Here is a 25,916-nt window from a genome sequence, read left to right as displayed (position 1 = left end):
TGGTTTAGACACTTGTCAAATAGTACAAATATTCTACCAAGGATGCGACATCACTACAAGAAAAGACATAGATATAGCAGCTGGTGGTTCCATTATGAAGAAAACCGCAACTGACGCTTATAAAATTATTGATAACACTGCTTCCCACTCACATGAGTGGCATCAAGAAAAAGATATCGTTAGATCATCTAAAGCAGCTAGAGCCGATTCTAGCCATGACTTTGATTCCATTTCTGCAAAGATAGATGCTGTCGAGAGACGAATGGAAAAGATGACTAAAGATATCCACTCAATACGAATTAGTTGTGAGCAGTGTGGAGGACCACATTTAACAAAAGATTGTCTCAGTATTGAACAAATAATGGAACAAAGAGAGAATGTTTCATACATAAACCAAAGGCCTGGAAATAATTATCAGAATAATTATCAACCGTCAAGACCGATCTACAATCAAAACCAGAATTATAATCAAAATGTTCAATACAACAACCAACAAGGTCCTAGCAATCAGTAAGTATCTAATAATATACTCACAATCAGCAAAGACCTATTTTTCAAAACAAACCACCACAAACGGATGATAAAAAGTCAAATTTAGAAGACATGATGTCGAAACTAGTTGAATCTCAAACTCAGTTTTTCACATCTCAGAAACAAACCAATGAACAAAATGCTCAAGCATTTAGAAATCAACAAGCTTCTATTCAAAATCTTGAACAAGAAGTAAGCAACCTAGTAAGGTTGATAGGTGAAAGAAAATCGGGAAGTCTACCTAGTGATACAAATGCTAACCCCCGGAATGAAACAGCTAAAGTCATTACCACAAGAAGTGGTATTACACTTAAACCACCTGAAATACCTATAATCTCTGATGACTCTATTCCTACTACACAAGAACCACAACCTGAGCAAGATAAGGAAAAAGAACCGGTAGTTGAGAAGGTTAATGAAGATAACACAGTTAAGGCTAAACCTTATGTTAAACCATACCAACCACCACTTCCTTACCCGAGTAAAATGAGAAAAGAGAGACTTGAAGCCGAGCAATCCAAATTCTTGGATATGTTTAAACAGATAAATGTAAATCTTCCTTTCATTGATGTGATTTTAGGAATGCCTAGATATGCTAAATTCTTGAAAGATCTAATCACAAATAGAAAGAAAATGGAAGAACTCTCGGCTGTTACTATGAATGCAAATTGTTCTGCAGTGCTGTTGAATAAGATACCAGAAAAACTATCAGATCCAGGAAGTTTCACAATTCCATGTTTTCTGGGTAGTCTTAGTTCAATAGAAGCATTGGCAGACTTAGGTGCTAGTATAAATCTAATGCCGTATTCATTATACGCTAAACTAGACCTTGGAGAATTGAAACCAACACGAATAAGCATACAACTAGCCGATCGATCAGTAAAATATCCTAGAGGGATAATGGAGAACATGCTAGTTAAAGTTGGTACTTTAGTATTTCCAGTAGATTTTGTAATTCTGGATATGGAAGAAGACTCTCGAGTTCCTCTCATATTAGGAAGACCATTCTTAAACACGTCCAAAGCAATAATAGACGTGTTCGGTAAGAAACTGACCTTAAGTATAGAGGATGAGAGTGTTACCTTTTCAGTTGATAGAGCCAAGCAACAACCGCAATCTGCAGATGATACATGCTATTATATTCAAACTATAGATTCACATGCAGAATTGTTAGAAGAATTTCCAGAACTACAAGGTACAGGAGAATGTTCTTTAGGAGAAGGAACTGAACCAATTGATGAAACTGAAATGTTAACTACACTTACGACTAATGGATATGAACCAACAACAGAAGAAATTCAACAGCTAAAAGAAGAAGACAGATATCGATATAAATCATCGATAGAAGAACCACCGACATTAGAGTTAAAACCACTTCCAAACCATTTGGAATATGCTTATTTACATGGTGAATCTGAATTACCTGTAATAATATCATCTTTTCTTACTGAAAATAAAAAATCTCAACTCATTTCTGTGCTAAAAGCTCATAAACCAACTATTGCATGGAAGATTCATGACATTAAAGGAATAAGTCCTTCGTATTGCACACATAAAATCCTTATGGAAGAAGGCCATAAAACGTATGTGCAACGCCAACGAAGACTAAATCCTAATATGCAAGATGTTGTTAAGAAAGAAATTATTAAACTGCTAGATGCAGGTTTAATTTATCCAATCTCTGATAGTCCATGGGTAAGCCCAGTTCAATGCGTACCTAAGAAGGGTGGCATGACTGTCATCACAAATGAAAAAAAATGAGCTTATTCGTACTAGGACTGTAACAGGATGGCGAGTTTGTATTGATTATTGAAAATTAAATGACGCCACCAGAAAAGATCACTTTCCCTTACCTTTCATTGATCAAATGTTGGAAAGATTAGCCGGGAATAGTTACTATTGTTTTCTTGATGGTTTTTCCGGATATTTTTCAAATTCCAATAGCACCCGAGGACCAAGAGAAAACCACATTCACGTGCCCTTATGGTACTTTTGCTTACAAACACATGCCATTTGGACTTTGCAACGCCCCTGCAACCTTTCAAAGGTGCATGATGGCGATTTTTCACGACATGATAGAGGAATGCATGGAAGTTTTCATGGATGACTTTTCAGGCTTCGGTAATACATTTGAATCATGTCTAGTCAATCTTGAACGAATGCTTATTAGATGCAAACAATCAAATCTAGTTCTTAATTGGGAGAAATGCCATTTCATGGTTAGAGAAGGCATAGTTTTTGGACATAAAATCTCAAAGGAAGGAATTGAAGTGGATAGAGCTAAAGTAAATGTAATTGCTAAACTTCCACATCCCACCAATGTTAGAGGAGTTAGGAGTTTTCTAGGGCATGCTGGTTTTTACCGATGTTTCATAAAAGATTTTTCTAAAATTGCCACTCCTATGAATAAACTCCTAGAAAAGGATGCTCCATTCATCTTTTTAGATGAATGTATCAAATCTTTTAATATTCTTAAAGAAAAACTCACTAATGCGCCGATCATGATAACTCCAAATTGGAATCTACCGTTTGAACTTATGTGTGATGCAAGTGATTTTGCAATGGGAGCCATTTTAGGACAAAGGATTGAAAAACGATTTCAACCTATTTATTATGCTAGTAAGACATTGCAAGGAGCACAAACAAATTATACAACTACTGAAAAAGAACTCCTTGCTATTGTCTTTGCTTTTGACAAATTTCGTTCATATCTCGTTCTAGCAAAAACGGTGGTCTATACTGACCATTCTGCTCTTAGATACTTATTTTCGAAACAAGATGCTAAACCACGATTAATTCGTTGGATCTTACTCTTACAAGAGTTCGATATTGAAATTCGAGAAAAAAAGGGAGCAGAAAATCTCGCCGCTGATCATCTTTCTCGTCTTGAAAATCCCGAATTAGAAGTTCTAAATGAATCGGCCATACAAGACAACTTTTCTGATGAATATCTATTGAATATCGATTATAATGAAATTTCATGGTTTGTAGACTATGCAAACTACTTAGTATGTGGATTCCTTAAAAAAGGGTTGTCGTACCAAAAACGAAAGAAATTCTTTAGTGATATAAAACACTATTTCTGGGAAGATCCACATTTGTTTAAAAGTTGTCCCGATAGAATAATACGCCGATGTGTATTCGGGGATGAAGCCAGTCAAATCTTAAACCATTGTCACACAGGACCAACAGGAGGGCATTATGGGCCTCAACTCACAGCAAGAAAAGTTTACGATGCTGGATTCTATTGGCCTATAATTTTCAAAGACGCACACCTTCTTTGCAAATCCTGTGATGCTTGTCAAAGGGCCGGAAAAATAAGTCAACTTGATGAAATGCCACAAAATGTCATTCAAGTATGTGATTTATTTGACGTTTGGGGTATTGACTTTATGGGTCCATTTCCAAAATCTCATAATAATCTCTACATTCTCGTTGCCATTGATTATGTATCTAAATGGGCAGAAGCACAAGCTCTCCCGACTAACGATGCACGAGTTGTAGTCAACTTTTTAAAACATCTTTTTGCTAGGTTTGGAACACCGAAAGCTTTAATAAGTGATCAGGGTACTCATTTTTGTAATAATCAACTTGAGAAAGTTCTCAAAAGATATGGAGTAACTCATAAAATCTCAACCGCTTATCATCCACAAACAAGTGGACAAGTTGAAAATACCAACCGAGCACTAAAACATATTCTAGAGAAAACCGTAGGATCAAATCCGAAGAAATGGTCAATGAAATTGGAGGATGCACTCTGGGCTTTTAGAACAGCCTACAAAACTCCAATTGGAACCACACTTTTCAGACTCGTTTACAGAAAAGCATGTCATCTTCCAGTAGAAATTGAACACAAAGCATTTTGGGCTTTGAAGACATGTAATCTTGATTTACATGAAGCTGGACGTCTATGGTTAAGTCAATTAAACGAATTAGAAGAATTAAGACATGAAGCATATGAAAATTCATTGATCTATAAAGAAAGAACGAAGAAATGGCATGAAAAAAGAATCAGAAGTTCAAAAGAATTTAAAGAAGGAGACAGAGTTCTTCTTTTCAATTCACGATTCAAGCTATTTCCTGGAAAATTGAAATCAAGATGGTCTGGACCATTCATAGTCAAAAGAGTTTTCCCATATGGAATAGTAGAGTTAATAAATTCAAATGGGATTGAATTTAAGGTTAATGGTCACAGAGTTAAACATTACATCGATAATCCAATGGAAGTTGAAGATGAAATTAATCACAATTTCGACACCACAGCTAACTAAGTGTGGGAAGGTTTGAATCTTTTTAGGGTAATATATATTTCTGTTAGTGTGATGCCCCGTACAAAACCATCGTGTACGGATCATCGACAACAGGATCATTACAAGGTCAAACACTATACACTGTTTCAAAACCAGTTTGCATTCGTAAAAAGATAGCGTTTTACAAAAGATGACTAGAAAACATTAACATGAGTACATGGTACAAAGGTCATTACAAAGCTATTGTTTTAAAATAATGTAAGTCACGAATGCAAAATAAAAGTTCCATGCTTGAGACATCTCTAAGTAATGCAGCGGAAAATCTAATACAGCAGGTCCATAACAGTAAGTCTATAACGACAAGTCTAACAGCAAGTCTAACAGCGGAAGCAACAACGTCTAAGCACTCGAGAAATACATGCTTATAAAGTCAACACGAATATTGGTGAGCTATAGTTTGTTTGTAATCAGTAACGTAAGATAGGCCACGAGATTTTAGTGCTGCAACAGCGTATCAAAACAGTAAGAAAAGTATATGCATAACCGTGGGCACCCAGTAACTAGACTTAACGTTTATAACTCCCTAAAAGTACACTTGGCGAGTGCGTATGTTCACGAAGTATTAAACACCTGTTAAATGCTAGCGCGACTAGCCCGAGTGGGGATGTCAAACCCTATGGATCCATATCTAAGATTCGCGTTCACCGGTTCAAAAACCAATGACTAAACATTACCGTGCTAAGGGGAAAGTTTATGCCATTGTATAACCTACACACATATAAAGTTTAAGTACTCGTGCCTAGTATGTAAAACGTAAAAAGCGCATGTATTCTCAGTCCCAAAATAGTTAAAGTAAAAAGGGATGCTATAACTCACAGTGATAAAAGCGATAAAGTCGGTAATGAAAGTACGCAAGTAGTAAGTCGGTCCGAAAGGTCGTCAACCTAAATCAAGGGTTACTAGGTCAGTAGGTTGTCTTTATAAATTCTAGTAGTACATAAAATAAGTTTAAGTGTCATCATCATCATCATTCATCATCATAAAAGCTAAGTAAGTTCGACAAGAATAGAGATCGAAACAATAGGCTGATTTCGGTCAGCTACTACGACCTCTACGTAAATCGAAAAGACGCATAATCAGTGGCTAAGGCTCCGAATGTGAGTCCCCTAACAGCTGACCAATTTTCAGAACCTAACTCGTATTCGTTTGACCGTGGCGACGGTTTAAGTGCGAGTAGGTCAGAAATTTTAGCACAACGTTAATAGGGTGTAGTGACTCTCGGAGGGCCATAAATCCTAAACCGTAACTCGGATTAAGACGAGGACTAAACGGAAAATCATCTACTCAAACTGAACTAACTGAAAATCAACTTTACAGAAGCCTAGGTGGCCTGATCAGATACGAAAAATAGTAGGTAAGTCCTCCGGTGGGGTTCTTGGTGCTTGATGCTCATCACGGTTCTCATCCTTGATGCTTGTAGCTTCAAGTGTACAACTCGTTGATGGTTTAGCATCACTTTTGACCAAGATTCACCATCAATACACAATATGTTAAGACCAAGTAAGAACACAACTCATTCATGAGTCTTAGATGGATGATGAACCAAGGTTACATCATATCCTTAGTCTTAACACAATTTCAATTCACAATAACAACTAAAGTTACAAACTTTACATTAATTCAACAAGTATAAGCACAATCCAAGTCAAAAGAGGTGATGGAACCCTAAGCTAGAGAGCTTGGATCCATTTCACACAAGTTACAAGGTTGCAAAGCTAGAAAGCTTGAACCTTTGATGTTCTTGAAGATCTTGAAGCATAAAGCTTGGATCTTTAAGATATATGAAGATAACAAACACAAGTTTGAATCTTTTTAACAAAATAACAAGATCAAAGAAAAAAGAACTTAGATCTAATAAAAAGATATGAAGATTCAAGCTAGAAAGCTTGCATCTTGTTTGTTCTTGAAGATCTTGAAGCATAAAGCTTGGATCTTGAAGATGCATGAAGATTACAAACAAAAGTTTGAATCTTTATTACAAAATAGAAAGATTAAAGTATAAAAGAAGTAGATCTACAAAAGATATGAAGATTCAAGCTAGAAAGCTTGAATCTTTATTGTTCTTGAAAGATTCATGCTTGAATCAACAAGATATAAGTAAGATCAAGCTAAAAGGAACTTGATCTCCATAGATGAATGATGATGATACACGAAAATATTGAAGGAAAAGAGGAAGAAAAAGAAAACTTACAAGTATGGAAAGAAAGAAAGAACAAGTGTGTGAAAAACCAAAATGATCAAGTGTTGGAATGAGAGACTAAAGGCTAGTATTTATAATCATTAGAGATTCACATGGATTGATGAGGTGGCCATGAGGCCTCCTTGGTGGCCGAAATTTTGAGGGAGGGGAGGGGGAGACAAAACTTTACTTTTTGGCTAATGGTGTCTAAAGTGTATCCTTTTGCTAGAATCCAATGTGACAATTAGATAAACCTTATCCATTATGCTAGTATGACTCACTAATTAATTTATTTATTATTTATTTATTATTATGGGCCACTAGTAATTATGCTTGGGCTAATTAATTGGGTCACTAGCTAGAGTAGGGTGGGCTTGAGCCCAACAAGGTAGAAAGTCCAACAAGACTAACTATTGGGCTTTAGCAATTAAATAAATAAAATTAAGCATCCAAAGGCCCAAGTAATTATTATTATAAAATAATAATTAATATTTCGCAGTCCAAAAGTTCCGGTTCCGACAAAAGTCAAACGTGCGCGCAGTCCGCGGTTTATTCGTAACGGCAAGTAACGCTAACGGTTATAAAGCATCCGGTGGACAAGTTAAGCATTCTACATACACCAAGGCACGTTTTAAAGTATATATGAATATAAAACATGTATGCCAAGGTTCCAGAGTAATAAAGTAACACAGTACGCACAAATACGCAGTTTCGCAAAAATACAAAGCATAAAAGCTAGTTGAAAAAGTCGGGTCGTTACATTACCCACCTGTTAATGGAAATTTCGTCCCGAAATTTAAGGAGTGACTACAAATGGTACCTTATTTAAATAAGAAGTAGCATATCAAGGTTCTGTGAGACTCGTGGGCTCAGAAGTGAGTTATTTACCTCGAAAGGTACTTGGGCGTATAAAAGTAAGAATAGGTATATGCCATTGATTAAGTCTATTGTCCTAAGAGATCAACAAATTGATTTCATTTCTGGCTAACATGAGTACGTCATCTGAATATATACCCACAAAAGGAAATTTGATGTTTTTAGCCTTACATGCATTTTCAGTAAGCTGGATGCATGAAATGCATCATGAATGTTACCAAACTCATTTAAAACATCGAGCGTTTATGTTGTAGTACCAAGCTGACAGATAGAATAAAAAATAGGGCGATCACAATATACCGCATGTGAACTCATCCTTGGATGAAAAGAAAGCACAGTTCCAAAATGTAACTTTATCCATTCAGTTACATGTTGAAGTTAGGTTTAACATTAATCTAGAACAACATATAGTTGTGACCAATGAAGGAAGGAATATGTAGGGTAACCATATCCGTGATACAGATGTTTTAAGCGGTCCCTTCCTAAAGGATAACAAGATTCATAAATTCTTAAGGTATCTTATGTTAGATTTCGGAAAGAAAATCGCACGAAAGGTGTGGTCGTTGAATGAGAGTGAATTCTCCAAATAGTTCGTTCTGAATTTATCCTTATACTTAAGGGGATGCGCGGATGAGAAGATACGTGAACTCCTGGTCATAAAGAATGATTTACTCCAAGTTAAGAATCTCCAACAATGATTTCTTGTACCTCAACATAATGAATCCTAGAGATGACGTTTATGAGGGTTTTGCGATTAGCCGTGAAATATTGAGAGTAGAAACCTAACTAGTTCCTTTCCTACAATCGGGTAAACACTGAATGTACATCAGAAGACTGATTTATCGGCTCGCGTTTTTGCCAAGTCTAACCTTAAGAGGAACATTTCATGAGCGCAAAGACTTCTTAACAAATTTTTTTATTTTTTTTTTAAAAAATTCTGCCACCCAAAGTGGCTCAAGTGTTTTTAACAAGGATTTTAATAGTAAGCTTCATCCCTAACGGAGGGCGAGAAGAAGTGTGATCCATACATGGTGTAGCTTAATACGAAAACCTTTAAAATCAACCAAGGAAGTTTTGAAAAACCTTTAAACGTTTGATGTGAAAACATAAACGGAACGAAGTTCTTAGTAAATTTAGAAATATGTACAACGTGTACCATTTTGCATAAAACTATTTGACTTAAGTTAAACAACTCATTAAAGGAGCGATTGTTAAATAATTTGAAGGTATAACTTAGTAGGTATTAACCAAAATAAGTAAGGGTAAATTTGTTAACTTAATTATATATATACATATATGATTTTATAAATCGCGTAAGTGACCGAAAATTTTTATTACTTTCATTTGTCCATAATCTCGTGCGGACCGCACAAATAAGCAATGTGTAAAATATTTTGATAAATATGGTTTTTTGTATTTCAGAGGTTATGAGTTGAAAAAGGCCGAGTGAAAAATCTTTGGATCATCGGTTGACATGTTACTAGGTAATGAAAACTAATGACTTAAATGTAGTTTTGAAAATTATCAGGACCTAAGTCTTTGGCCCAAAAATGTTCACGTGCGAAGCCGTTGCTAAAAAGTGAGGTATGAAGGATAGAGCATGAGGATGAGAAGTTAATTGTTTATTGACTTTGCAAAAATGCCAAACAGGTTATGGCCAATATTAAAGTCGGAGTACTGATGATGTTAATATCGCTAGATGAGAATCCCTTGGAATAAGTCAGGACTTTGAGTTGTCTAAGATAGAGCATCGCTCGGACAGGTGTGAAGGATAAGATCCCTAGGGTAACGCAGTAATTTTGAATGGTTTAAGTGTTGATGGATGCCCGAAGGCTCTGCATGATGTGGTAGTAAGTGCCTTCATCACATACACACCCATGAATCTCTCGGTTTCGATGGTTGTAAAGTCTCCATGAAGACTTGGATACGAATAAGCAAAGAAAAATTTTATATTGACAAGCAACGAAAATTTTATAAAAATCGTTTAAGGTGACAATGTAAGAAAAGAAATGAAGTTCTTAGCAAACTAGGGTTATGTACAACACGTACCATTCAAGGTAAAATATCTTTTGAATAAAAGCTTTGATTTGTAAAAGTGAAAGTAAAATTTCATGTGTACTAGTCAAAATAAGTAATTATTTAACATATACGGTTTCTAAAATTTGTAAGAATGGCAATAAAATAAATTTTTATAAAACTTTGAGAGGATCGCACAGTAAAATAGTGTGTGTAAAATTTTGGCAAACAAATTTTCATATTTCGGAGATTACAAGTTGGGAAGAGATCGAGTAAAAGATTTTTGAAAATTTCGGGTGACATTTAAGGTAATAAAAACTATTGAATTTAAATGTGGTTGATGACTTTTAGTAGGACATAAGTCCTTTGACCAAAAATGCTTAAGTGTGAAGTTGTTGCTTATAAGTGAGATACGAGTGGGAGAGTATGAGGATGTGAATTAACTACCCATTGATTTTAGAAATTTCGAACTGGTACGACTAATATTGACGTAAGAAGGATGATGGTACGATTAGCATCAAATAAGAAATCTCTCGGAGTAATTTAGGATTTAGAGTCGCGTAAGAATGAGTATCAAATAAGATTCCTGGCCAGTCCTTAAGATAGAATTTGAATTGCCGAAGTGACGGGATACATTTTCCTTTATGTATCGTTGTGCAGGTCTGTCCATTGTATCGGTTCCTTTCATGTCTAGAAAGTGAGCAGATTTGGTGAGGCGGTCAACGATAACCCAGATGGTGTCATAACTGCCTATTGTTTTTGGTAGTCTTCAGGATGAAATCTATCGTCATCCCTTCCCATTTCCATTGTGGGATCTCGGGTTGTTGAAGTAACCCAGATAGCCTCTGGCTCACCATTCTCACGAGGTATATGAATAATATTCTTACTATAAATAATTTACGCTTTCATCCTTGAAAGCCAATCTGTTCCAACTATTTCATCAAAGCTTCCTAACTTGATGAGTATTAGGTTAATCCTAAAGTCCATTCCAACTAAATCTTATTATACTATCGCGAAAAATTCCATCAACCTTCTCAAATAACATCTGCTTGTGCGTAGGTAACTAATCCTTTTCAACTACTACTATAAAACTTCTAAGCTTCGTCGGCATGAGGTCATCTCCAAATGACCCACCTTTTAATTATAAGATACTATCTTAAATCATTCCTCTATCTCTGCCAGATTACCATTACTTTGTCCTATAGAATACTTAACTCTTATGGTTGTTAATGGCTTACTAGTCATAATGCTAAAGTTCTTAGATGTAAGGTTTCTATCACTCTAGTATTAACATCTCAGAGACAATAAACGTTGTGAAGAAATGCACCCTAACTAAAATCAGGATCCATGCGAGTCTCCATAACTGAGATAACGATTGCTCTACCGCAAGTAAGTCCAAAGTTTTTCCTATTTGAGAACTTTTTACTTAAGTGCCCAGGGTGTGTATATCTATAACAAATTTTCGGGTTATCAATTCTGAAATCCAGGCCCTTCTCTTACAGTACCTAAGCTAAGTGGTTATTCCTACCTTTATCAGACCATAATGCGTATACTCAAGTGGTTCCTACCAAAATTTCCTTTGAATCGCTTCATATTCCTTATATAGTAACATTGGGATTTCTGCATGATTTACGTCAATATAATCACGCTGGCCTGGCATCATTATTGTGCTAAATCGTACGTTCATTCCAATATCACTCCATATGGTCAATGTAACGTGTTCACTTCAAGTTCTACTCAATTCCACCTAACGGTGCCTTATCTATGCTATCTCAAAACAAAATCTACATAATTAATCTCACAGTTTCTCGGTGTGGGTGCGTAGGTTCCGTAGGTCATGCATCTAAATGTCTCGAAATTTCTTCAAAATGTTCGGGTTCCGGTAATGTCGTTAGGTTCCTTTCTAGAAATTCAATATGGGTCTCGTGTCGAGTTGTACGTGTAGCAAGTAGTAATACGATATGTTTCGAGGCGACTCCCAAGTCCTTGGGTATGGCTGAGCATCAGTAGAAGACACTATGACCTTGTGAAAGGAGATACCTTCCCAACTTCTTCAATTCCTAAGAGTGTTGGCGACCTATGTCCAGAAGTGTCGTTAGATCGTCGAGCAGTAGGAAAGAATGAAGGAGATAAGTGACGATCATGAAAGCGTACGGGATACAGGTCATCTTGCGGGAAGTGAACAACCTTCTAATGTTCATACGTTGTACGTGGCTAATTTAAGTGAGCTCGGGGTGCGGTTATTCCGACAAGTCCTCACATATCTCATCCTCCGAGGATCAACTTTAGTGGGCGTGTAATCCGAGGGGTACTCCTACTTGATTGCGTGAAGTAATGTTTCGATCTCCGAAACGGTGGAACGGTATTAACAGGCGGATTACAATACTAATCCTTAGGGCTAGACGAGTGGGGAAAAAGGTTCAGAAAAACATCTGAACTAGGAAAGGTAAGTTTTCCAAGTCGGTATAGCGAATGGCAGACATGAAGCAAGCATGTAATTAGGCACTACAACAACCTAGGTTGTCTAAAACAGTACACAGCATGGCAATAATATCAACAGTACTAAACAGAAGTAACATGTGAAAGCACATAGTAATCATGCAATAGCGTAAATAAGCCTACAGCAAGTTCGCATGGCAGTGAACATAAGCAATAGCATGCAGTAAGATCATACAGCAATAAAAGTAAGCAGTAGCATGCAATAGTAATAAGCAGTAACATGCAGTATTATAACACAGTAGTATGCAGAAGGTCCTGCAGAAACAAGTAAACAAGCAAGTTGTAGATTAGTCCTATTAGTGAATCCTACTTGGTCCGGTCTAGACTCACTAATGCAACCTAATTCCCTACAACCAATGCTCTGATACTAACTGTGATGCCCCATACAAAACCATCGTGTATGGATCATCGACACAGGATCATTACAAGGTCAAACACTATATGCTGTTTGAAAACCAGTTTGCATTTGTAAAAAGATAGCATTTTACAAAAGATGACTAGAAAACATTAACATGAGTACATGGTACAAAGGTCATTACAAAGCTATTGTTTTAAAATAACGTAAATCACAAATGCAAAATAAAAGTTCCATGCTTGAGACATCTCTAAGTAATGCAGCGGAAAATCTAATACAGCAGGTCCATAACAGCAAGTCTATAATGGCAAGTCTAACAGCAAGTCTAACAGCGGAAGCAACAACGTCTAAGCACCTGAGAAATACATGCTTAAAAAGTCAACACGAATGTTGGTGAGCTATAGTTTGTTTGTAATCAGTAATGTAAGATAGGCCATGAGATTTCAGTGCTGCAACAGTGTATCAAAACAGTATGAAAAGTATATGCATAACCGTGGGCACCCGGTAACTAGACTTAACGTTTATAACCCCCTGAAAGTACACTTGGCGAGTGCGTATGTTCACGAAGTATTAAACACCCGTTAAATGCTAGCGCGACTAGCCCGAGTGGGGATGTCAAACCCTATGGATCCATATCTAAGATTTACGTTCACCGGTTCAAAAACCAATGACTAAACGTTACCGTGCTAAGGGGAAAGTTTATGCCGTTGTATAACCCACACACATATAAAGTTTATGTACTCGTGCCTAGTATGTAAAACGTAAAAAGCGCATGTATTCTCAGTCCCAAAATAGTTAAAGTAAAAGGGGATGCTATAACTCACAGTGATAAAAGCGGTAAAGTCGGTAATGAAAGTACGCAAGTAGTAAGTCGGTCCGAAAGGTCGTCAACCTAAATGAAGGGTTACTAGGTCAGTAGGTTGTCTTTATAAATTCTAATAGTGCATAAAATAAGTTTAAGTGTCATCATCATCATCATTCATCATCATAAAAGCTAAGTAAGTTCGACAAGAATAGAGATCGAAACAATAGGTTGACTTCGGTCAGCTGCTACGACCTCTACGTAAATCGAAAAGATGCATAGTCAGTGGCTATGGCTCCGTATGTGAGTCCCCTAACAGCAGACTAATTTTCAGAACCTAACTTGTCTTCGTTTGACCGTGGCGACAATTTAAGTGCGAGTAGGTCAGAAATTTTAGCACATCGTTAATAGGGTGTAGTGACTCTCGGAGGGTCATAAATCCTAAACCGTAACTCGGATTAAGACGAGGCCTAAACGGAAAATCATATAATCGAACCGAACTAACTGAAAATCAACTTTCCAGTAGCCCAGGTGGCCTGATCAGATACGAAAAACAGTAGGTAAGTGCTCCGGTGGGGTTCTTGGTGCTTGATGCTCATCACGGTTCTCATCCTTGATGCTTGTAGCTTCAAGTGTACAACTCGTTGATGGTTTAGCATCACTTTTGACCAAGATTCACCATCAATACAAAATATGTTAAGACCAAGTAAGAACACAACTCATTCATGAGTCTTAGATGGATGATGAACCAAGGTTACATCATATCCTTAGTCTTAACACAATTTCAATTCACAATAACAACTAAAGTTACAAACTTTACATTAATTCAACAAGTATAAGCACAATCCAAGTCAAAAGAGGTGATGGAACCCTAAGCTAGAGAGCTTAGATCCATTTCACACAAGTTACAAGGTTGCAAAGCTAGAAAGCTTGAACCTTTGATGTTCTTGAAGATCTTGAAGCATAAAGCTTGGATCTTTAAGATATATGAAGATAACAAACACAAGTTCGAATCTTTTTAACAAAATAACAAGATCAAAGCAAAAAGAACTTAGATCTAACAAAAAGATATGAAGATTCAAGCTAGAAAGCTTGCATCTTGTTTGTTCTTGAAGATCTTGAAGCATAAAGCTTGGATCTTGAAGATGCATGAAGATTACAAAAAAAAGTTTGAATCTTTATTACAAAATAGAAAGATTAAAGTATAAAAGAAGTAGATCTGCAAAAGATATGAAGATTCAAGCTAGAAAGCTTGAATCTTTGTTGTTCTTGAAAGATTCATGCTTGAATCAACAAGATATAAGTAAGATCAAGCTAAAAGGAACTTGATCTCCATAGATGAATGATGATGATACATAAAAATATTGAAGGAAAAGAGGAAGAAAAAGAAAACTTACAAGTATGGAAAGAAAGAAAGAACAAGTGTGTGAAAAGCCAAAATGATCAAGTGTTGGAATGAGAGACTAAAGGCTAGTATTTATAAGCATTAGAGATTCACATGGATTGATGAGGTGGCCATGAGGCCTCCTTGGTGGCCGAAATTTTGAGGGAGGGGAGGGGGAGACAAAACTTTACTTTTTGGCTAATGGTGTCTAAAGTGTGTCCTTTTGCTAGAATCCCATGTGACAATTAGATAAACCTTATCCATTATGCTAGTATGACTCACTAATTAATTTATTTATTATTTATTTATTATTATGAGCCACTAGTAATTATGCTTGGGCTGATTAATTAGGTCACTAGCTAGAGTAGGGTGGGCTTGAGCCCAACAAGGTAGAAAGTCCAACAAGACTAACTATTGGGCTTTAGCAATTAAATAAATAAAATTAAGAATCCAAATGCCCAAGTAATTATTATTATAAAATAATAATTAATATTTCGCAGTCCAAAAGTTCCGGTTCCGACAAAAGTCAAACGTGCGCGCAGTTCGCGGTTTATTCGTAACGGCAAGTAACGCTAACGGTTATAAAGCATCCGGTGGACAAGTTAAGCATTCTACATACACCAAGGCACGTTTTAAAGTATATATGAATATAAAACATGTATGCCAAGGTTCCGGAGTAATAAAGTAACACAGTACGCACAAATACGCAGTTTCGCAAAAATACAAAGCATAAAAGTTAGTCGAAAAAGTCGGGTCGTTACAGTTAGAGTTAGATATTCTGTTTTCGTGTAGTTTTTGAGAATGGAATCCGAATGGTCTTTCCCTAGCAGACCCTAAAGAACTAGTGTTCTCCCCCCATTCTGAATTTTTATTTTTTTTAGGTTTTACGAGATGAAGAATTCCTTTGATCTGAACCATGGTCTAATGCTACACGCTTTGATTACTAAACGTAATAATGACACACTTCCGAGTGACCTGGTGTCAGTAATAAGAAGCAGATGTGACGAAGTAAGAAAAGAACTCAGAAAAGATCATCATAAGATACATTTTGGTAAAGGAAAATCAAAATCCGCAACAAAAAGAAGAGCACGACACCTTGAAAGATGTTACAAATGCGGAAAATGGTCACACGAAGGTAAATGTTCAAATAATCAAACATATTCAAATACCGAATTTGTTACTCTATGTAGAGAAGGACCACTCATATGTTTAGAAGAAAAGATATTGAAGATTCGAGGTTATGCATACGTAGCTATGGAGAACCAAATCACACGACTCTCCTATGAGTCAGCTAAAGCAGGTCTCTGAGAATTCTTTCTCACAGGTAAGTATGTACAGTTTTTATTTTTATTGCTTTTAACCTTTTGATAATAAACGCTGAATCGTTCGCTATAAAGTATTAAATTGGTATTCAATAATATTAGGTATGCGTAACCGAAATTATTGATATCATACAAAAATTTATTACATCACTGCAAAATTTACCGTTTATTCTTAAGGTATAAATATCTTTAATCAATCAACTCAAAATATTTTAAAAATTCGTCAGGAGTAAAACTAGGTAATATAGCCGAAATTACTTTACCGAAAAGAGGGGCGTATATTTTTGACAATATTTGATTGATTAAAATAGGATAAAAGACCAAAAAGATTTTTAATTTTATTTTTACCTTGTTTTTAAAATTTATATTAAATTATTATTGTAAACTTTTTAAAATCAATATATTTAAGTTTGTAAATATTTGAAATATTAATATTTTTAATAAGTTTGTATGTATAAAAATATTAATAATATGAATTTTTAATTTTATGCATTTTAAATTTAAGTTTGGTGTGAATTTAAAAACAAAAATTTACTTTATTTCGTTAAGTTAAAAATTTGATATTTAAAATTCATCGTGAGTTGAAAACTAGGTCGTTGAACCGAAATTGCTCTACTCAAGAGAGGGACGAGAAATTTTATTATCATTATTTTTAATCTTATTGATTTAAAGTACGCCAAAAACATTAAAAAAAACCCAAAAATCTTTGCTTTTAAAACAACGGTTTAAAATGACGAATTTTTAAAAATTTTGTCGAGGGACGGACTAGGTCAACGTACCGAAACAACCTCGTCCTAAATAAAAAGGAAAATAAAATTTTAAATTAATCAAGTAATTGTTTTATTAATAAAGGTTTTATATAAAAAAAAAGGGGAAAACCAGCACTCGCGGTACTTGGTGGGTTCCACATCCGCACTCGCGGAGGTCTGGAATCTCAGACCAGATAAACTGGTCGACAGACAAGTTTCCACACACCCCATCCCATTTTATTTTTCTGCGAAAAAACCCACAAAACCACTCTCAAATTCGCGATTTTTCACCGTTAAACATCAAATTTTTTGCTAAAATCATGTTGAGAAGGATGCTACCAAGAAGTTTCTCAAGAAAATCGGTAATTTCTACATCTAAACACCCTTTAATTCGGATTATTAGTGTTCTTGAACAAAAATATACCTAATTTGATTTTGATGATTTCTAGTATAATTGTGTTTAAATTGATTGTATATTATGCTTGTATAACCTAGATTGATGCTATTTAACATGATTAGAAGTCTTAAACTTCAAATTTTGAGTAATCTAGGGTTTGTGTTCTTGAGCAAAATTGGGGCTTTTTGATATAAACGGGTTATAGCCGAATTTTGATGTTAGTTTATACTAAATTGAGTAGTATAACATGTTTAGGTTGCTAAATGATCAAAAATTTGATCATAAACATGATTTTCAAGTATTAAAGTAGACTTTTTGAAGAAAAAAATGCATGAACTCAATTTAATTGATATGAAAGCCATTTGGAACTTGTTTAATTGCTAGTAATGATTATTTTGGCATGTTATTTGAGATAAAAGCTAAAGAACATTGTATACATTCTCATATTTGTTCATTTGTAAAAGTGTAGAATTGTTAATGTTATGAAAATGCGTATAAAGTTTAATATGGATTAAACATGTCATTATGATTGTTTTGGTTTATGATTTTGCTAACACTAATGCATATTTGGATGCACAAAAATTGTGTTTAATGTGTTTTACAGACTGAAAGGGGTGAATCTTCATCCGCATCTCAGGCTCACAATGCTCCTCCTGAGAATGCAGAAGAACAGGAGATTAATGACCAATATAGACAAGATCTACCGCATCAATTCATTTCATATTCAAATATAGAATTGGTAGATTTACATCCTAATTTAAGTTTTGATCGACATTGGATAGATTATCCAAAATACCAGAGGAACTTGCACACACTTCAGTCTAATGTTGTTGAAGTACCTAGAGTAATAGATTGGGAACCGTTAGAAACAGTTGGATTGGCCTGTCCAATCATAGAATTACTTACACAAAGGTATGGTAATTCTACTTTTACTGATTGGGAACGTTTGTTTAATATACGTAGGCGTGTATATAGAGAATGGTGTGTAGAATTATTATGTAGTGTTGAAATAAATGATCGGGTATCTACCTTAACCGATTGTAGTTTTATTAGATTTTTATTAGGGGATGTGATGCGCCATATGTCTCTACTAGACATGGCTCAGGCTTTGTGTATATATACGCCTGAGGAACTAGCATCTGCTGATTGTCAAAGGTAGATAGTTGAGGGTAGGAGGGTTGATGAGAATTTTGATATGAATGGTGTATGGAGTAGAATAACTAGGCATAACTGATTTCGTGGGGGAAATAACTCTTATACTGATATTGATAGAACTGAGCTAAGAGTAATCCATAGGTTCTTAGCAAACTCGATTACACGGCGAGGTAAGAACAAAGAGAAAGTAAATGAGAATGATTTATTTTATCTCTTGTGTATTCGAGACCCACAGAGCGCTGTGAGTATACCTTATTGTGTGGGTTTTTATTTATCATCTATAGTTAAGAGTATACGGCCTAATGGTATAATAGGAGGTGGTATCTTTGTTACTTTAATTGCTGAGTATATTGATGTCGATAGAAATCGGGGGGGATTAATAATTGCAGCACCAGAACCCCGTGATCCAATTGGTTTGAAAGTATATCATGGTGCTAAGGTTTTAAAGAAACGACATAATGATGCAGCACCATATGATGGCCAGCATCCACAGGTCGAAAGAGATCAGCAGCAAGGTAACGCGGGAGGGGGGAATGAGATGACAGAAATGCAACTTTTTATGGCTCATCATGAGTATGAAATGGCTAGACAACGAGCATTTCAAGATTGGCAGTATCATCAAAACCAAATCATAAGTCATCGTGCACATATAAATGCAAACTACATTGCTACTCCAATGCCCGTATTTCCTCCCTGGACTATACAGACCCGACCACCGTACCCTACATATGACCCAGCTCAAGCATTCTACAGTACATACGGCTATGAATGGGATCCCTACTGGCACCATCCTTATCAACCCTGATTTTGATTTTTTTTATGCTTATTTTTATTTATTTGGTAACTTGTAATTTTATACTTTTAATATTTCTTTTCATACTTTAATAGTTTTTATAATTTTCTAACTTTTCTTATTATATTTTTAATAATTTTTGAATGTGGGGTGATATACCCAACTTCAAAAATATGTATATATATGTTTGTAGTTTATCTCATGTACACAACAGGGTAAAACAGCGCATTTTCAAAGACTGGCATTAAGTTCAGCAAAAGCAACTAATTTTGACGACAAGATGCAAAATATATGTGAAATAACAACTGCAAGAATGAACAAATGATGTGCACCATTTATCATTCAACACAAACAACAATATGTTTGGAAACTTTGGTAAAATTTAAACATTTTTCTACGCTAATCACCCTCAATAATTTAAATTGCTACTGATTTCTTGCAAATGAGGGCATTGCAAGATCTTAAATGTGGGATGGGATTAAATTCTTTCGGTTTTTAAATTTTTTTTGACTTATACACTTGGTTTAATAGCTGCCGTTAAATTTTACTAGTAAAGCAGTAGTTGTATTAGAATCTAGTGCTCTCTGATAATAAAGAACAGCCCTAGTCTTATATACTGACTACCCACTTCTAGTAAAATTTTTAAAAAATTTTAACTAAATGAACTCAAAATCATGTTTATACATATTTATGAACGATAAAACTAGTTGTTAACACCGAAATTATTGTTACTTTGGAAAGGACATAAATTGAAAAACAACTCAAAATGCTTGAATTCATTTAAAATGGAATAGAGGAGAATAAAAAGGCAAAGAAAGAAAAATAAAAGCCAAGTGTGGGAAAAATTTACCAAGTTATTTAGAACATATATCACATATTTTTGTACAAATAATTGAAGGTACTTTTGTTTTGGGACGATTTTATCAGTTTTACCCGTTTTCTTATAATATATTTGAAAGAAATGTGCCACTTGATTTAAAAGAAAGTAAAGTCTTCCGAAAAAAAGACACGCCCTTCTTGATTTATGTCAGGAAGTTGTCGTCCAGACCAGTTGTAAAGACTACGAAAAACCTTGAAAAGTTTTCTCGAAAATTAGCTGGAAATTCACGGACCTCGGCATCAAACAGGGTCGTCAAGTGGTCAGACTTATCCTAACCATGAGAGGATCTGTCTCGTACAATGGGGGGCACCATGCAAATTAGCTTATAAGACTAATGAATCAGATCCCCATAAAGGATAATCTCCTTAAAGATCAAAAATTAGCTTTTAAGCCTGATATTACTCAATCCTTGAGATTGACCTTAAAGATTGAGAATTACAAACTCATGGAATTCAATGATATCTAAACTCGAACTTGAACGAGAAAATATTTTGATCAAAATTACAAACCAATTTGTTTTCTGAAATCCTATTTTCAATGCATTCATTACCATTGAACATAAAATCCAAAGAATTCACCGAAATTCATTAGGTTACCTGAACCAAATCGGGTGTCAACCGTAAGAACGGTGGTTGCATAGCATGGTCGAAGACAGGACCTTATGCCAGACCGAAAAACAATAGGGTGATCTTTACTATTGCTCCTACAAAGGATAGTAATTGCATCCGATACGATATAGACCATAATCAAAAGCATGTCATTAGACAGGGCCTTAACAGTTACTTGTTCAACGCTTTCCTTTACAACCGGACGGTAGTTTACCGAAAGGTAATATACGGAGTAAGTAAACTGGATGTGTTGCTTTCCTAATACAAGGTTAGGAAGTGGGTGACACAAAACCATAAGTTTTGAGCTAAAATTTTCAAATCTGAAACCCACGAAACCCACAAAAACAATTTGCAAACACCGGTGAAGGGTTATTCTGGAAAACTTATCTAGGGTAAAAGCTAGATTGAATTTTCAAAAGATTAAATGTTTTAATAAAGATCCAATTGCCTAAAGGATCTAAATTTTTATAGTCATGTGGGATTGTAAACCACATCGTTACTATCATTGTTCATACCGCCATATTAAAATCACTAATGTACAAAGTGTGAAGAATAAAGAAGTGATTCTAGTAAAGTTATATTCAAGTTCTATATTGCTTGAGGACAAGCAACGCTCAAGTGTGGGAATATTTGATAATGCTAAAAACGAACATATATTTCATAACATTATCCTTCAAGAAAGACAAGCTTTTAGTTGCAATTGTTCTATTTACAAGTGATATTGGTTTAAATAATAAAAGGTGAAGATAAAACACAGATTCGACGATTTGAAGATGCAAACGACCAAAACGCTATAAAGTACAAAGTACAATCCAAGTGGTTCAATTTATTGATGAGAAACGTCTCAAAATTACAAGAGTACAAGCCGCAAAACGCAAAGTACAAGATATTAAATAGTACGCAAGGACGTTCGAAAATCCGAAATCGTGACATGAACCAACTATCAGCGCGTGACGTAACGGAGCTAAAATTACAAGTCAACTATGCACAAGAATATAATATAATATATAATTAATATAAATTATATATTATATATATATATATATATATATATATATATATTTAAATAAAACGTCGGCAAGCTAGCAAACAAAGACATGTGAGCTGGGAAAAGGGGCCATGCGATCGCATGGCCAGCATGAGTAAAACTCATGCGATCGTATGAGCCAGAAAACATGGCCAGGTCCTATAAATACCACGAATTTGGACGAGTAAATTACACACCATATCATATATCTTACTCTCTCTCAATATATTTATATTTATAATTTTAATTTTAATTTTAAGTTAATAATAATAAGGTTATAGTGGCGAATGTTTTAAGTTTGTAAGTCAAAATTTTGTCTGTGTAACACTACGCGATTAATACTCATTGTAAGTTATGTTCAACCTTCTTAAATTAATGTCTCGTAGCTAAATTATTATTATACTTATTTAAGCCGAAGTAATCGTGATGTTGGACTAAATATTAAGACGGGGTTATTGGGGTTTGGACCATAATTGGGGTTTGGACAAAAGACCGACACTTGTGAAAATTGGACTATGGGCTATTAATGGGCTTTATATTTGTTTAACTAAATGATAGTTCGTTAATTTAATATAGAGATTTACAATTTAAGGTAATTATAAATAACCACATACACTCGATCGGACATGATGGGCGGGATATTTATAAATACTAATAATCGTTCATTTGACCGGACACGGGGATGGATTAATAGTCAATGGACTCATTAAAACAGGGGTGGATTACATACAAGGACACTTGGTGTAATTGTTAACAAAGTATTAAAACCTTGGGTTACACGCAGTCGATATCCTGGTGTGATTATTAAACAAAGTATTAAGACCTTGTTACAGTTTAAGTCCCCAACTAGTTGGAATATTTGACTTCGGGTATATGGATAATTTGACGAGGACACTCGCACTTTATATTTATGACCGATGGACTATTATGGACAAAAACCAGATGGACGTATCGAATAATCCAGGACAAAGGACAATTAACCCATGGTAATAAATTAAAATCAACACGTCGAAAATCATGATTACGGAAGTTTAAATAAGCATAATTCCTTTATTTTATATCTCATCGCACTTTTATTTACTGTCATTTTATTTATTGCACTTTTAATTATCGTACTTTTAATTATCGCATTTTTATCTATCATCATTTACTTTACGCTTTAAATTAAGTTATATTTATATTTAATATTTTACATTAGGTTTTTATTGTGACTTAAGACATAAAATCGACAAACCGGTCACTAAACGGTAAAAACCCCCTTTTATAACATTAATAATATTACTTATATATATATTTTTATGCAAATATAGTTTAAAATAAATATAGCGTTAGACTCAGCTAGATCCCTGTGGAACGAACCGGACTTACTAAAAACTACACTACTCTACGATTAGGTACACTGCCTATAAGTGTTGTAGCAAGGTTTAGGCATATCCATTCTATAAATAAATAAATAAATAACTTGTGTAAAATTGTATCGATTTTAATAGTATTTAGTAGTAAAATATAATCTATTTCGTACTACACCTCGCACACATCAATGCTATTCCTTACTGCAATTCGAATGGAGGAGGAGAAAAATCAAACAGACAGATACAAAATTTGTTAACTATCAATATCAGTAAAGCGTACGATTCTGTTTAGGGTCACTACCTACTTCATTCTTTTCTTGTTTGTTAATCCTGGCTCGAATACTTCTGTCAACCATCTCAATCTTCTTTTATTTTGTTGGTATCTCTTGGTTAGATTCTCCTTATCGACCTCTTCCCTGCTTAAATCAACATAAGTATCACTCTTTCTCGATATAGATACATGAGCACATATACATAAACATTCATATTTTTTTCTCTGACTACCGTCTTCTTTACCACATTCACCAAGCCATTCTAATTTATCACCATCACCTTTGCTATTTGCTTCAACTCGACAAACCAACAATCAAACATCAACACGAATCACTTACTTGATATCTTCTGTAAACCACCAACGAGAACCACAAACCACAACAAAACCACTTTGATTCTCACCACCTTCACACCATGGAATTATTTTTCTATATATATATATATATATATATATATATATATATATATATATACACACACACACACACACACACATATTGGATATATAGATTTACATACCTTCTATTTACCGCCATAACATCACCTTTTGTTTTCATCATATTAAACGGCCACCATGTATTTTTGTTGTTGAGATTCGAACTTCAACCAACACCTTTGACGTCTGTGAACAACCGGTTACCTCCTTACACCACCTCATCTTCGCCACCACTATCCTCTCTCTTCTCTCTCTCCTCTTATTGATCATAAGCGACCACCATATCACCACAATGAACCATCATAATATCCTGCTGCAAATTCTGTCTTCTGTTTACTGTTGTAGCATCATAGAACCAGCTCAAATCAGCACCATTTTTTTATTTTTTTAGTTCTCTTCATTTATCTCCTGCTGCCCGTTTTTCTTATTTGCAACCAACAATCATGAAACCAAACTTCTGCACCACTTATGTTTTAGTTCGAATTACTAAAAAAAAAAGATGATGATTAGAATGATGAGGGGATGTGCACAATGGAGATAAAGAGGAGATATAAATATTGAAGACTGGGTGATATCTTTCTCTTGCTCCGCATTTTTATCATTACTTTGGTGGGGCTATCGACACATTCAAGTAGGTAGGGAAAAAGAGATCCACTTTTTGCATTACAATATAGACAATATGGGTCTTCGAATTGAATTATTTATTTTTTACAATTAAAATAAAGAATGATGATGATACATTTAAAATAACATGGACAATGAGGTGGCTTGTGCAGCTGTTTCGCTTTTCTTTTTTTTAAACGATTATGATGAGTTAGGATCATGGTAGACGTGGATCATTATGTGTGAAAAGGGTGGATCAGACAAATACCATATCTGTATTATGCAGATACTTCTAGTTACTAAGCTACTGGACTCCCTCATTAGCATTGGGCTGAACCCACTCTTTTCTATATGGGGCTGAAAACATTCTGGTACGGGTGGGCGTCTGGACTTCAGCTTGTTGGGCCTGATCAGTATCAGACTTTCTGTTTTTATTTCAAACCATTAAACCCATTATCACAAACCAAAATAAACTTTTGAACTGCATTTTCGATTGCTGTTCCATTCCGTTAAAGTAATGGAAATAAGGATGATTATGGTTTATGGTTTGATGATGATGACTAAAGAAAATGATGATGATAAGTGGGTTTTAAGTGAAGAAGAAAAAGGAAGCAGAAATTATGGGATTTTATAGAATTATGTTGTGAACTAAGACAGAAATGAAGGAGTAGAGCAATGGTTAGAGGAGTGTTGGTTAATCCCAGAGGTCTCGGGTTCGAGCCCGGGTTGGGGCGTTTATTTTTTTTTTAAAGGCCTAGTACATTAAGGTAGCCTTTCTTTTTCTATTACTATTATTATTATTATCATTATTATTATTATTATTATTATTATTATTATTATTATTATTATTATTATTATTATTATTATTATTATTATTATTATTATTATTATTATTATTATTATCATTATTATTATTATTATTATTATTATTATTATTATTATTATTAACAATATTATTATTATAAGTATTATTATATTTAGTATCATAATTATTATTTTTAACATCATTATTAAATCTGATTATTTATTATCATTATTTTAGTATTATCATTAATTTAACAAGTAAATGTTATTTATATAAAAATATACTTAATACATATAATATAACTATATAAATATTCTTATTTAAAATATATAGAATGAAAATATTTTAAAGAAACATATAAGTTATAAAATCATATCACTAATAAATATATATATAAATTATTCGATTACAATTATATGTGTTGATATATATATATAAATGATATAGGTTCGTGAATTCGAGGCCAACCCTACATGGTTCAATATCGTTGTATGCATATTTTTACTACAAAATACAGTATCGTGAGTTTCATTTGCTCCCTTTTTAAATGCTTTTGCAATATAT

The sequence above is a fragment of the Rutidosis leptorrhynchoides genome, chromosome 1 (assembly GCF_046630445.1).
Source record: "Rutidosis leptorrhynchoides isolate AG116_Rl617_1_P2 chromosome 1, CSIRO_AGI_Rlap_v1, whole genome shotgun sequence".
Classification (NCBI taxonomy): domain Eukaryota; kingdom Viridiplantae; phylum Streptophyta; class Magnoliopsida; order Asterales; family Asteraceae; genus Rutidosis; species Rutidosis leptorrhynchoides.
Note: the sequence above shows the minus strand (reverse complement) of the source record.